Below are 14,634 nucleotides of genomic sequence, written 5' to 3' on the forward strand. Positions count from 1 at the left end.
CACATGTACTTTTCAAAGGTGATCTACACATTTTGTTTGTTTACTTCCAGGCTTACATGTATGCAGTTTTATAATGAAATGTAACTAAGGCCCCTTCCGCACACGCAAAATAATGCATTTTCAAACCACTTTCACAACTGTTTGCAAGTGGATTTTGCCATTCCGCACAGCTTCAAAGAGCACTAAAAGCAGTTTGAAAGTGCATTATTCTGCATGTGCGGAATGAGCCTTAGCATGGACGTAGGTAAGGGGGGGTTTCTCAGGTTTGAACCCCCCCATTCATGTCCGAAGCTCCGCCCCTCCATTTGTGGGTTTTTAAAACATTTTAGTGCTTTTTTGGTTTTTGGCCGGCGGGGGCGCATTGTTTGGGCTAGCGGCACCAAACTTTCAGGGATTATCTGGGGGACTCTCCTGATGATACTACCCAGGTTTGGTGAGGTTTGGTTCAGGGGGTCCAAAGTTATGGACTCCCAAAGGGGGTGCCCCCATCCTCCATTGTTTCCAATGGGAGCTAATAGAAGATGGGGGCTACACCTTTGAGGGTCCATAACTTTGGACACCCTGAACCAAACTTCACCAAACCTGGGATGTATTATCAGGAGAGTCTGTTATTGATACCATCCAGGTTTTGTGAAGTTTGGTCCAGGGCATCCAAAGCTATGAACTCCCAAAAGGAGTGCCCCATCCTTCATTGTTTCCAATGGGAGCTAATAGAAGATGAAGGCTACATCTTTGAGGGTCCATAACTTTGGACATCCTGAACCAAACTTCACCAAACCTGGGTGGTATCATTAGGAGAGACTCTTAAAGATACCCTGAAAGTTTGGTGCTTCTAGCTTAACCATTGCACCCCTGACAGCAGACACCCCCCAAATTTCCCCAGATTCTCCTTTTAAATCCACCCCCTTTGACATGGATTTGAAGGGAGAATCTGAGGTCCTCAGTTTAGAAGAAGAGTTTGGATTTATATCCCCCCTTTCTCTCCTGTAGGAGACTCAAAGGGGCTTACAAGCTCCTTGCCCTTGCTCCCTCACAACAAACACCCTGTGAGCTGGGTGGGGCTGAGAGAGCTCCGAAAAGCTGTGACTAGCCCAAGGACACCCAGCAGGCGTGTGTGGGAGTGCACAGGCTAATCGAATTCCCCAGATAAGCCTCCACAGCTCAAGTGGCAGAGCAGGGAATCAAACCCAGTTCCTCCAGATTAGAATGCACTTGCTCTTAACCACTATGCCACATTGAAAGTGATGCTGTTTCAGGGTGGGGGATAATCCACCCCCAAACAGCATCACTTTCAATGTTGTTTAACTAGGGACCCCAGATTCTCCCTTTCATGTGGATTTAAAAGGAGAATTTGGGCTCTCTAGTTTAAACACCATTGAAAGTGATGCTGTTTGGGGGTGGATTCCAGCATCACAGCGGCTGCCTGGACCAAACTTCACAAAACCTGGGTGGTATCAATAAGAGACTCTCTTGATAATACATCCCAGGTTTGGTGAAGTTTGGTTCTGGGGGTCCAAGGTTATGGACCCTCAAAGGTGTAGCCCCCATCTTCTATTAGCTCCCATTGGAAACAATGGAGGATGGGGGCACCCCCTTTGGGAGTCCATAACTTTGGACCCCCTGAACCAAACCTTACCAAACCCGGGTAGTATCATCAGGAGAGTCCCCCAAACAATCCCTGAAAGTTTGGTGCTGCTAACCCAAACAATGCGCCCCCTGCCGGCCAAAAACCAAAAAAGCACTAAAATGTTTTAAAAACCCACAAACGGAGGGGCGGAACTTCGGACATGAATGGGGGGGGGTTCAAACCCGAGAACCCCCCCCCTTACCTACGTCCATGCGACATCCTAATGTCAGCAAAGGCTTCCAAAATAGCCAGGAAATCCAGTCTGCAAACAGAACTCTGTACAATTCTCTGACTGAAACACCAGGGCTTCCATTCAGCAAACTTCCCTTGAGCCTGCAAGCTGTCTGTGGGGCAGGATGGCAAGATGAGGCTTTGGGTGGGGGAGGGTATAAAGGTTAGGCTTGGGATGGATCTGAGAGACCCGGACTGGAATCATCGAAGCTTTCTGGGTGACTTTGGGCCAGTCACACTGTCAACCTAACCTGAGAGGAAGATTGCGTATAAATGAAGTAAATAACTAAAGCCTCTTGCTCAAATCCTGGACTTTGAATACAGTGAAAGTGGTATCCTTCTGGATGTTACTTATGTCCTCAGAAATGGATGTTCTTGGCAAAAAAATAAAAATAAAATCCATGCTCAAAAGGGATTTCTGGGAGGCTGTGTGTATTTTGCTGGTGGTCAAGGCAGCACTGTTGACAAGGGACATCATCTTTGTTTAGTGCTGTAAGACTGTAAGCTTTAATTAGCAGATCAATTTAAGCTTTAGCTGATTAATGGGGTTTACTTCAATGACAGAGGTGGTAAGTTAAGGGCATGATACTGTTGGAATAGTGAAAGAATAGAAAAATTCTGAAGGCAGCTATTATTTCAACTGTATGTGATGACTGTTAATAAATGGAAACTACTACGTAAGCCCTTCAGTAGAAAAAATAACTAGCAATGCAGCTGCTAGCTAACTATTATAGAGCAATGTACTCTGTAGGCCTCTGTAGGTTGTTGCACTTGTAACCCCCATGTCCAGAATGGGTTGAACCAGTAAGGGGGTGGAGACTCAGAGCAGCAGAAAGGCTGCAGAGCTCTTTGGAGAAGACAAGGCTACCAGGCTCGGACCTTGATTTCTATAAGCCCTTAACACCTTGTTAAGGTAAACTGCAATATTATTGGGAACTACTGGGAAGGTAGTTGTTTGTTTTTTTGCTATGTTGTAAATGTTGTTTATTGTTTATTGTTTATTGTTTCAGGGTTTCTTTTTGTGGTTGTAATGGGTGAGAGTTCTCCTGGAAACCTTCATCATGTTGCATCCTGTTCATCAAGCCCTTGGAGTCTTCAGGAGCCAACCCACTTGCAAAGAAGAATTGGACTTGGCAGTATCAGTAGACTGTAACTAGAAGGACTTGAAATGCAACCTGAACAGGACCTTGAATTGTAATGTTAAATGTTGATGTTTAATGTTGTTTGTAAAGAGAAGTAAACTGTTTTGTTTAAATTTGGTTCTTTGCAACTCCTTCCAAGTACTGCCCCACAGAACCCACAAGCTGAGGTTACACACTGCGGACAGGATGTAGTGACAGGCCACGTTTAACAGGGGACCCAGGGGACTTTGGTATTCCTTCTCTGTAGTAGGTTGCCTGATGCTAAGCGTTAGGTGCCAGGTGGCAAACTGATGTTCTCCTGGGTTTGATGCAGTTGGCTGATGACTCTAAATGGCTGACAAACATTCCCTCCTCCGCAAAGTCATAAGAAACTTGAAACTTCTTAAATCATAGTTAGCCTCTTAGTCAATGTGCTACACTGCCTCTCAGTCCCATGTATCCCCTCCCTATACTCTCGAAACTGTCTGCTGAATAACGGTAGCTGGAGCAGTAAAGAATGGGTGTGGCTGGAGCAAGAATTCCTCACTCTTGCATGATTGACTATTCCCCTTAACTGGCTTTGGTGATCCTTGCTTCTTTGGAAGGGAAGCACTTGCTGCATTTGGACCTTGTCTCAGGCAATCAAAAACAGGACTGTTCTATATAACACATAAGCCTTTTTAGTACAATCCAATAATGCTTGTTTGAGGTATTTGAGGAATAATGGTGTTTGAGGAATGAATTCTAGCCCTGCCTCCTCCTGTTGCTGCTAGTATGACTGTAGCTGGCAAAAGGGTGAGAATATACTTCTACAAGGTTCTCTGCCTTTCACATATGCCTTTTAAAGTTATGAAATATTGCCCCTTGTATACTGGGGAAATAAATTCCCTTTTCTCTTATCCATGAAATCTTAACTCCTGCCACTAGCTAAGGAAGTCACAATGACCTGAGAAGCAGAGGGTTTTTTGTGTGTTTTGTTTCTTTGCTTGTGGAAAGTCCCTGGCTGGTTCAGTCCTGTTAAGACGGTAGTCAAGAATGCCACATTGACATCCAGAAGGAATCTGTTAGTGGAAACACAAGAAGGGGCAGTTTGCTGACAAAACTGTTTTTGAAAAGAGTTTCTTCCAGTAGATATAGAGAGGAGTTTCCCACCATTAGAACTGCACTGACCATGCTTCTTTTTAAATTTTTTTTTACCATGCTTTTCTCCACACGGGGCCCCAAAGGGGCATTATTCTCCCTTCCTTCTTCCTCCACTTTATCCGTACAACACATCTGGATGGTCATTTAGAATGAGAGTTCTCCTTTTCCTTCTCCTCAGGCAGCAGTGGCATAGGAGGTTAAGAGCTCGTGTATCTAATCTGGAGGAACCGGGTTTGATTCTCTGCTCTACTGCCTGAGCTGTGGAGGCTTATCTGCGGAATTCAGATTAGCCTGTACATTCCCACGCCAGCTGGGTGACCTTGGGCTAGTCACAGCTTCTCGGAGCTCTCTCAGCCCCACCCACCTCACAGGGTGTTTGTTGTGAGGGGGGAACAGCAAGGAGATTGTGAGCCCCTTTGAGTCTCCTACAGGAGAGAAAGGGGGGATATAAATCCAAATTCTTCTTTTTCCTTCATATTTGTCCCTTTCTCCCACACTGAGCCATGAGTTGGACAAGTGATATGACGTGAATGTCCTCTATTTTGTCCCTGTGTGTTTACCTCTTTAAAAAGATAACTTATGACAGTGGTGGCGAACCTATGGCACGGGTGCCAGAGGTGGCACTCAGAGCCCTCTCTGTGGGCACGCGTGCACAGAGTTTGTCATGTGAGGGAACTCCCGGAAAATTCCCCCCCACACACACACACATCTAGGCTGGCCTGGGCCGCTGGGCACAACATGTAGGTAACCCTGTTGAGTGCTGTTAAACCCTACTGATTTTCATGCGAAGAACTAAATGGGGCTTGCTTCTAAACCCTCCTAGGGTCGTGATTCACCCATTCAAAGCGTTGCACGGTTGCTTCAAAGCAAAGCCACCGACTACCACCAAGCTTACTCCCAAGTAATGCACACCTTGGAGCCAACTGTTTTTTCTAAACTAAAACCTAAACTAAAACTAAACTAAAAATTCAGGTTAAATTGTTGTGTTGGCACTTTGAGATAAATAAGTGGGTTTTGGGTTGCAGTTTGGGCACTCAGTCTCGAAAAGGTTCGCTATCACTGACTTATGATATAATGGAGATCATAACCCATCCATGGGAATCTCAAGCAGCCCATTTCAGTGCAGCGGGGGTGGGGGGTGGGGGTGGGGGTGGGGGTCAGTTGGTGGCTGAGGATAGTGCTGCCAAGCCACTCCAAAAAGGAGAATTGTTGGCATGGCCGCTGGTGGAGAGAGTGAAAACATTCACCTCTCCCTGGTTGGCCCATTCCCTAAACAGACTTCTGCTGTATATTTTTTCATGCATAAGTTTGTGTCACTGAAAGGGGCTGCCCGTGGTCTGAAACACCACTGGCAGCTGACTAAAGTTGACTTCTCTCCTGGGAATGCCCCTGAAATGCCCCCCTGGATGCTAATGTAACCTCAGCTTGTGGGTTCTGTGGGGCAGTACTTGGAAGGAGTTGCAAAGAACCAAATTTAAACAAAACAGTTTACTTCTCTTTACAAATAACATTAAACATCAACATTTAACATTACAATTCAAGGTCATGTTGCATTTCAAGTCCTTCTAGTTAAGCAGTCTCACTGATACTGCCAAGTCCAATTCTTCTTTGCAAGTGGGTTGGCTCCTGAAGACTCCAAGGGCTTGATGAACAGGATGCAACATGATGAAGGTTTCCAGGAGAACTCTCACCCATTACAACCACAAAAAGAAACCCTGAAACAATAAACGCCAACATTTACAACATAGCAAAAACAAACAACTACCTTCCCAGTAGTTCCCAATAATATTGCAGTTTACCTTAACAAGGTGTTAAGGGCTTATAGAACCAAGGTCCGAGTCTGGTAGCCTTGTCTTCTCCAAAGAGCTCTGCAGCCTTTCTGCTGCTCTGAGTCTCCACCCCCTTACTGGTTCAACCCATTCTGGGCATGGGGGTTACACTAACACAGCATAGCAGCAATAATGTCTGGCCTGATTTCCAGGTTCTGGCCTCATGCTGGCATCCATTCCCCTGCTCTGGCCTGAGTGCCTGTAAGCCAGCATCTGTGCCAGTTTGAATGACACAATAGACACTGATGTCAGTGCAGGGGTCATACTGCATCCAGTGTGGCTTCAGCCCCCCACTTTGGATTGCACAGTGAGTGTTAGGATTGTCCTGTGTTTGTATAAGATGTTGAGCATTAGCTCAACATAAACAGTTCTTTATCAGCCCAATAGTAAGTTGTTTAGTTTATTTCCAACTGCTAGTTTATTTCCAGTGGAAGGCAGCTCATGTGATAATGAGACCACCAGCAGACAGAAAAACCTTGAAACCTCAAAATTTGACTTAAGGACTGACACACCAGAATGTTAACAAGAGAACCATGTGGCTACCAAGCCCAGCACAGGCCGACAGGTCAGTGGTCAGGTAGGAGGAGACCATTGCAGCCGGCACTGAACAATCCTGGGATCCTGGTCTGGGAGCATGTGGTCTGGGAGTGTTTGGACTGAGAGTCCTAACATCAGCTGGCTGATGACTACTGAGAAGACTTATAAAAATGTCAGGACACTGAATGCCAGAGAAGGACAGCAGTCTCATTTGGCTTTGGATGGATATGTATGGCCCAACCACTGACCTCAGGAGTTGACTGGTGGCTTCTGTACCTCAGAGAGTCTTGGGGTCTTTGAGGCTGTATGAGGAGGACCCCAGCTGTTACTATCGGAGGGATTTTCTACAAACAGCATTATCTGGGAAGACCAACTAATAGCCTGAGTCTCCATTGTGACTGGAGTGTCTGAGTCTTGGGACAGAACGACCGAGATCAGAGGGGAGTCGTGGTAGCCAGTGAAGAGACTGGTGATCTGAAGAGCAGAGACACATTGCTCCAGCCCATGAATCCAGGAAGATCCTGAGAGTAAGACAGTGACAGAAATCTATGAAAGCATGGAGGACACCAGTTAGCCCTCTCCCCCACACGGATACTATTATGTTCCTGTGCCTATCTGTGCCTATTGGGGAGATTTCAGATAGATAGCCTGATCTTAGATAAATACAAGATAAATAGATTACCTCTCTGTATTCTCTGCTGCTAGAGAGAGAGAGAGAGAGCTGGGGGTGTGACTAATGGGAGGGTGGGCATATTTGGTGACCCTGTGATTGCAGTGCTAGGGTTGTTAGGTTGCTGGGGTAGGTGGGGGTATGAGTGCTATGAGGGAGTAAACCAAGGGCTGGGCATCCCAGTTGTTATGGATGTGGGAGGTATAGAGATGGGTGGACAAATACTAAGGGAAAAAACCTGAGATATGGGCAGACTTGGTCCCCTTCCAGTCTCCATCTTATCCTGAGACATGATGGCAGTGAGGCTAGGAAATTTAACCCATTGTCAGCACTGGTGCTGTATAACGCCAGGTAATGCTAGCATGCACATTTTCAGGTTCTTCAAAACTCTTCATCAGGCTGGATATTTATAAAAGAAAGGATGGGAGAGACATTGCAGACCATGACCCTAAAGTCTTTTGTAAGCATCCTGGGCAGAATGCATAGATTAAAATGGAGCCTGCATAAGGTTGCACATTTCAGCTTTCTGAGAAAATGGGGAAAAAAAGGGAGCATTCAATGAAAAATATAAAACCTGCAGTCTCTCAAACACCAGATAGAAGATGAAGGTTTCTTAAAAGGATGAGAGCATACACAAAAACGGTTGCCATTATAGTAACAGTACTAGAAATTAATTTTAGCTGACAAGATTTAATGGAAGTGAAATTCAGGTAATAGTATCTAGTGTTTGTTATTTATTTATTGAGAACATTTTTATGCTGCCTCTTCAGGAACCTGACTGACTGTCAGGGAAAGACCCAACAATAATCAAATTAGTTCTATAACAGTGCAAATTTAAGAGTTACACCCTTGTAAACACATTGACTTACATGAGCTTAGAAAGGCACTGCACTATCCTAATTGTTGCCATTAACGGCAACTGGTGGAGGTAAGATAAGAATGAGTTATAGGTTAGAATTTGAGTTTGGGTACAGAAGACTAAATTAGAAGTGACTGCTCGCCATTCAGTTACAGTTCTTTTGCAGTGGATGACTTGTGTAATTGTTGAAGTTGGTTCCTTTGGCAATGCACAGGAAATATGTTGCTGAAAAAGTAAAAGGGAAAGTGGGAATTCCCACTGCATGAGCATCTAGCTGAGATGCTTTTAGCACAGGGAAACTTCATAATATGTCCATAGCTAATCTGGGAAAGTCCCTTGTGGTGTGTGTTTTATTTGACATCCTATCAGATAAAGAAAAACAACATTTACTACTACCCTTGGCTATAAGCAATCCATTAAAAATTGCCATTTAAAAATCATTATTTTTCTAGTCCAGTTTCAGTCTTTTAATGTTTGAAGTTTCCCATGCTCTACAATTTCATACATAGGTGTCAAACTCGCGGCCCTCCAGATGTTATGGATTACAGTTCCCATCATCCCCTGCCAGCATGATGCTGTAGTCCATAACATCTGGAGGGCCGTGAGTTGACACCTGTGCATTATTACATTAATATCCTACCAGATTATAAGTATTTCCAGGTAATGTTTTCTTTATAGCTTTGTAATTCATTACATTTTGCAATTAGTTATTGGCGTAGTAGGGCAGGAGTTATGTAATATATATATTAGTTGCACTGTCTGCATTTATATATTACCACACACCATTGTTTCAGTTGATATCAAACTGGGATTTCATTCCAGGGATTTCATTTCCAGGGTTAACCACATTTTAACCACATTATTAACCACATTTATTAACCACATATATATAAAAACCACAGGGTTTGTTTGTTTATTCTAGTCATTTGTTTATTGAGTAGAAGTGTTTTGTAAGACCTCCTTGTTAGAGACAACAATATAGGGAACATACTTTCCCTTCTTAAAAGCAGACTGGAGACAGGAAATGGACTACCAAGATTTTATGCACAAACTGAGATTGTTATTTACAGCTGAACAAATGCATTGTTGCACAAACAATAGATTAAGCAAACTACAAATTGTTGTGACGTCTGAGTGCACTTTCTATTGCTTTCTCTGTGGATGGTTGTTATTGACTACAGTGTGTGTGGGTGGATTTATTCCTCGTAGTGGAGTTGGAATCCATGTAATCTGGTTTACTAACAGCCCAATCAAGATCCTCAAGTGGCTGGGGACTGGCTACTGCACTGCTGCCCCAGCACCTCCAGAAACTTTCTGGCGATGCAGGGAGACAGAGAAAGTCAAACTTGCCCCATTGCTAGAAAGCCCTTCATAGGACTTAGGCCACCCAAAAGGTCATGACGCAACCAGCTGCAAACCTGAGGTGGAAGCCAACTAATGTTGGCTCCACTCCCTGGAATGTCATGCCTACCCATGCCAGTGTCTGATTGGGACACAGTGCATCTCCACAGTGGCCTGGACTTTCAGCTTTTGCTGCTATGGAGATGAGGGGCAGCCCACCATTGGCACCTTTGCCCCCTCCGATGGCATGGGGACTAATACATTGGCATGCCCCTCCACAACTCTCTAAGGATATTTGCCTCCACCATTTGGGTTGGGCTGTAAGGTTGCAGTCCCAAGGATACTTTCCTGAGAGTAAGCCTTGTTGAATAACATGAGTTTACTTAGTAGATGGGTTTAGGTTTGTTTCCTTGCTGGAGTGTTATACAGGAAGTCTCCAAAAAGATCCCAGATACTTCACAACTAGCTTCCACTTTTGCTTATTTATGGGAAAACATACAGCCATTTGCCTCTGCACTGTCCCTACTCTGGCAGTGTGCCACAAGGAAACATGCTAACAGCTAGTAATAACTAAGTGAAAAGGAAGAAGGGAAAATGTATTTGAATGGTAGTATGGGAGAGCAACTTTTTATAAGTTTCTATATCCTCAAGGTTTTCCAGTACTGTTTTTTGTAAGTAAGCTAGCTGAATAATTCTATAGATACTTCATTCTGGTAGTCTGTGCAGATATTTTAGGCCAAGATGTTACCCAAGGTGGAGATACAGTCTCTCAATATAGTGGGGAATATTAGAGCAGACTGCTTATTAATGTTGCGAAACTCTGGGTAAGGGATCTTTAATACCAGTGTATACTAAGATCAGCTCTAGGAAGAACATCCACAGAGAAGGATAAATTGCAACTTTGACAATCTTTAATGTAGGGATAAGGGGTTTACAATCACTTGGTTCAATGCAGCAGACATTCACACACAGAGTTCCTAAGATATAGATAGGTTGGAAAATAGATTTGGATCACCACATGAAAAAGAAGATCCAGGGTTCAGAGCAAATGGCCAGCATTTGGTTCCAGGGGGAAAGTGGATTGAAAGTATCTCCGGCTTGCTTGTCCGAGATCTGGGTGAGAGACGGGGAGATGGTTGTCTTGAAAAAACTGACCCAACCTGGCTACTAGGTCCTTCATCAGTCACTTGAATGTGGCATAAGCCTTTGTGAGCCACAGAACATTTTGTCAGATGCATGAAGTTGGTTGGCAGAGTAAGACACATACTTGCTTATCACTTTCTGCAGCTGACAAAGTGGGCTCTGGTTCACAGAAATATGTGTGTAAAGGGCCATCAAGTTGCAGCTAACCTATGGCAACCCAGTAGGATTTTCAATAGCATCAGACAATGGTGTTTTCAACAGCAAGAGAGCAACAGAGGTGGTTTGCCTTCCTCTGCATAGCAACCCTGTTATTCTTTGATGATCTCCTATCCAAGTACTAACCAGGGCTGACCCTGCTTAGCTTCTGAGATCTGACGAGATCAGTTTATCTTGGGCCATCTAGGTTAGGACCACCGAAATGTATGCTGTCATAATTTCAGGTACCACAAGATTTGTTTGGACTGCAGCACACTTAACTGGACTGCCCTGCTGAGATTTTAAAAAATGTTTTAGGTGCCATCTTGTGGTCAAAATGTAGAGTGGATCTTTTAAAAAAAACATAAAGAAAGCTATCCAAACAGTGCTGCTCACAGAATAAAAGAGACTTTTTGTTTGGTTGTCAAAAGTGAAACTGTTGTTTAAATTTTCAGTGGGAATTCGGCCTTGGATGATTTTTATGTTGTATCAGAAGTTGCTTAGCTATGTGTTTTGTGTTCATAGAAATCACTGCTGAAGTAGCCGTCCTGTAGGTAAAGCACGGAAAATTATATTTCATGACTATATGGGAAAGTAAAGAAGCAGTGCCTAAATCTTCTTCATATAATCTCTAATAGGAAGGCTGCACAAGAAGCAGGAGACTGAGTATGTATATCTTGTCCATTAACACTTTTATTGGTACTTAACACCTTTAACCACAAAGGGCACACACACACACAAGTTAACTTTCCATAATGATTTGTCAAAGGCTTTCCATAATGACTCACAGATTGAGTATATATATAGCCAATCCGTTCCATCACAAGGCCAAACCCTTTCTTTTGGGGCCTTTGTATTCATCGTCCAGGTTTATATTCCTGCACAATTAAGAGGTTTCTGCCCTTTGGACTCTTATTAGCATGGGTGGCTCAATAAGAAGTTACAGTGTCCTGGGACCCCTTTCTTAAGAGTCTATCCCCTTTCTCAAAAGGCTATCCACTGGTGGGATGGAAGTGCGGATGCCAACTCCAGGTTGGGGAATTCCTGAATATTTAGGGGCAGTGCCAGAGGTTGGTGCGGTTTGGCTAGGGGAGACTGTTCAGCAGGATACAATTAGGCTTGCCAGTCTTCCCTCTATGGGGACAGAAGCCCTGTTGCCTACCGAATGGTGGCAGGCTTCATTGCCCAATGCCCACTTTTGGGCTTGGACCCACTGACTAGGAAATACTGATCTATAGCATATTAAAGGACCTACCACAGCAATGAAAGTTGGAAGTAGGAATCTCTGCTTACCAGAAACTCTAGTAAAAGTTATAGATTTGCATTTCCTGTATAGAAAGAACTCTTCCTGGCATAGAACCATTGCGTTTCTCCCGTTATTCATACAGGGAGAACAAAGATGTTTGGAAATTTAAGGTCAGGTACTTGCCAGACCAAGATTTAAAAAGTAAATGAAATAACAGAAACTCTGTAGGCATTTGTTAGACAACTCCACATTTTAAATCAGGAAGCGGATTGTTTGGTGCTCCTTAACAAAGATTATTTACATGTAGTCCCTTTTTAAATGTGAGAAATGCATACTTGCCATCCCCGTTCTTTGTTTTAGGTGCCATTTAACCATCAAAATTCTGTCCGCCATCCACCTTGTGTGGCAAATAATGAAACAATAAATGCAAGACCTAATAATAACTTCACAGTGTGAACTGGCATTCAAGAAAACCCATTTAAAACTTGATGTGTGATTAAAAGCTGCAGTTAACAAAATCGGTAAAGCAGACCCAGAATTTACTTAAACAAAGAAGAAAAGCCAGTTATAAACACCACGTAGTAGACCCTTGCAACCCTACACATCCTTATTCCAGTCTATATCTGTTTAAATCAGTGGATTTAGGCTGAAATCAGGGATGTAGATTAAGGGAGGGGGGTGTTTCTCCGGTTCAAACCCCTCCCACTACATGTCCGGCTTGCTTGAAACAATGCATGGAATGGAACAGCCGGAAAACTCTCAATCACCAAACCCACTCCATAAAAAATCTATACCTACATCACTGGCTGGAATAACTGAATAGAATTGTACTGTCCACCACTGAAATGTGTGAATACATATGTCATAAATGATTGGAGTAGATGTCAGGCAAATAACCATTTGATACATCCATACAACCTGTAGAGACTACTTCCTTTCTACTGCAGAATGTTTTAAAGTTTTGCTTTAAAAATAGTTTAATTAAGTTCCCCAAAAGCCCTGTCCTTTTTTTTGTCAGTAAGCTTTGTGGCCTTATCATTTTGATAAAACAGGTTAAATAGTCATACATCTGTTTGTAGCAAGACTATTACCACCTCCTGCTATCACCCATTTCAACTATGTTATTGTGATGTCTTTGAAACATCTTGGGGAACAGTAGAACAGAGCTACTCCATTTCTAGCCACTTGATGTCACTGTCGTCTCAAATTCACTGATCTCTCTCTCTTTAAATCTCATTTATGATGACATGGTATTATTAAGAACTTGAATAAAACATTTTCAGTTACTTTATCAGAACTAGTTCAGGAGAAGGGCAGGGGAGGAAGCTACCCCAGGCATGGAAAGAGAGAAGGCAGAGAAGGGGTGGTGGTGCCACAGCAGCTACTAGTCAGTGGCTGTGGCTGCTGCACTCACTGTCCTTCTGAGCAGGTGAGGTGGTGTGATGATGCCCCTCTCCTGGTGGCCTGCACAATTGAAAAACAGCACGATGAGGCAAAGATCGCATATGCTGTGCTCTGCTTCTGGCTTGTGCTAGTCTACAAACTGAGTGAAGCTGCAGCCAGGCAGCCCGAGTCTCAATTGTCTCAGCCCCCAGCCAGGCACCAGCACACTCAGAACATTGCCAGCCCTGCTGCCTCCCTCTTCTTCTGGAGTCCCACTTCCTCCCAACCAGGGAAGTGAGCAGCTGCCACGCTAGATCTGTGGCCAAGGAAGGAGGAGATCCTGGGGCCTGGAGGAGGGAGGGAAGAAGAAGAGATTTTACTACAAGGAAGAAGGAGGGAAGAAGAAAAAATTCTGCTGTGAGTGGGGAGGGAATCAGGGCTATTATGCATGTATTACTTACCCTGGGGCTCTTTTCTTCACAGTGGGTTTTCCCACTGTTTTCAATGCTAACTGGGGTTCTCCCATGGCAAAGCTTCCCCAGCCAAGCTCCCCACCATTTCCCATACGTTGCAGAAGTATAATTATTCATTAACAATTCCTAGAAGGCAACACAGTTTAGTCAGTTGCTTAAAAGAATTGTTGATTATATATGTATAACTAGCGGGGCCCCGCCATGCGTTGCTGTGGCAATTGTCCTTCTCATCACAGTCCACAACCCACACAGATGTCCATGCAGGTCCAATGATCCCCAGCATAGCCTTTGGGGGTGGTCAAATGGAATCCTTCTTTCTCTTTTCAATTCACATTGTTATATGGTGGTGTCTTGTTTTTTTTAGTATAAGGTAACCCTTTCCATTCCACAACGGAACTGTCCAGAATGTGAATCCCGCTGTCCACGAGGCTGGTTGACACGCACAGTCCTGGCTTGGGTAAGGCAGAACTGGCGCAAGGAGGCTATCCCAGTCAGGCAGCAGAGGCAGGGTGGTGAGGCGCTCAGATCGAGGCCAGCTCCCTGGGTTCTTAAAGGGCCATGTGCAAAAGAAGTGGAGCCAGTAGTGTTGGTTCGCCCCCACCCTGCAGATTTTCTTAGAAGAAAAAGGCAAACTCCAGCTCGCTTTTAGTAAAAGAGAGCTGTGGCAAATATGGGTGAGGAAGTGGGTAAGTGGTGGTTGGATGTGAGGGAAGGCAGAGTGAGGTGTGTGAGGATGAGCTGGATGTGTATGAGAGTATGTGTGTTGTGTGGTAGCAGTGGATGAGGCACAGAGAGTGAAAGTTACCTGCGTGTGAGGGGGGGAACCCCACCTGACA

The sequence above is a fragment of the Sphaerodactylus townsendi genome, linkage group LG09 (assembly GCF_021028975.2).
Source record: "Sphaerodactylus townsendi isolate TG3544 linkage group LG09, MPM_Stown_v2.3, whole genome shotgun sequence".
In the NCBI taxonomy this organism is placed as follows: Eukaryota; Metazoa; Chordata; class Lepidosauria; order Squamata; family Sphaerodactylidae; genus Sphaerodactylus; species Sphaerodactylus townsendi.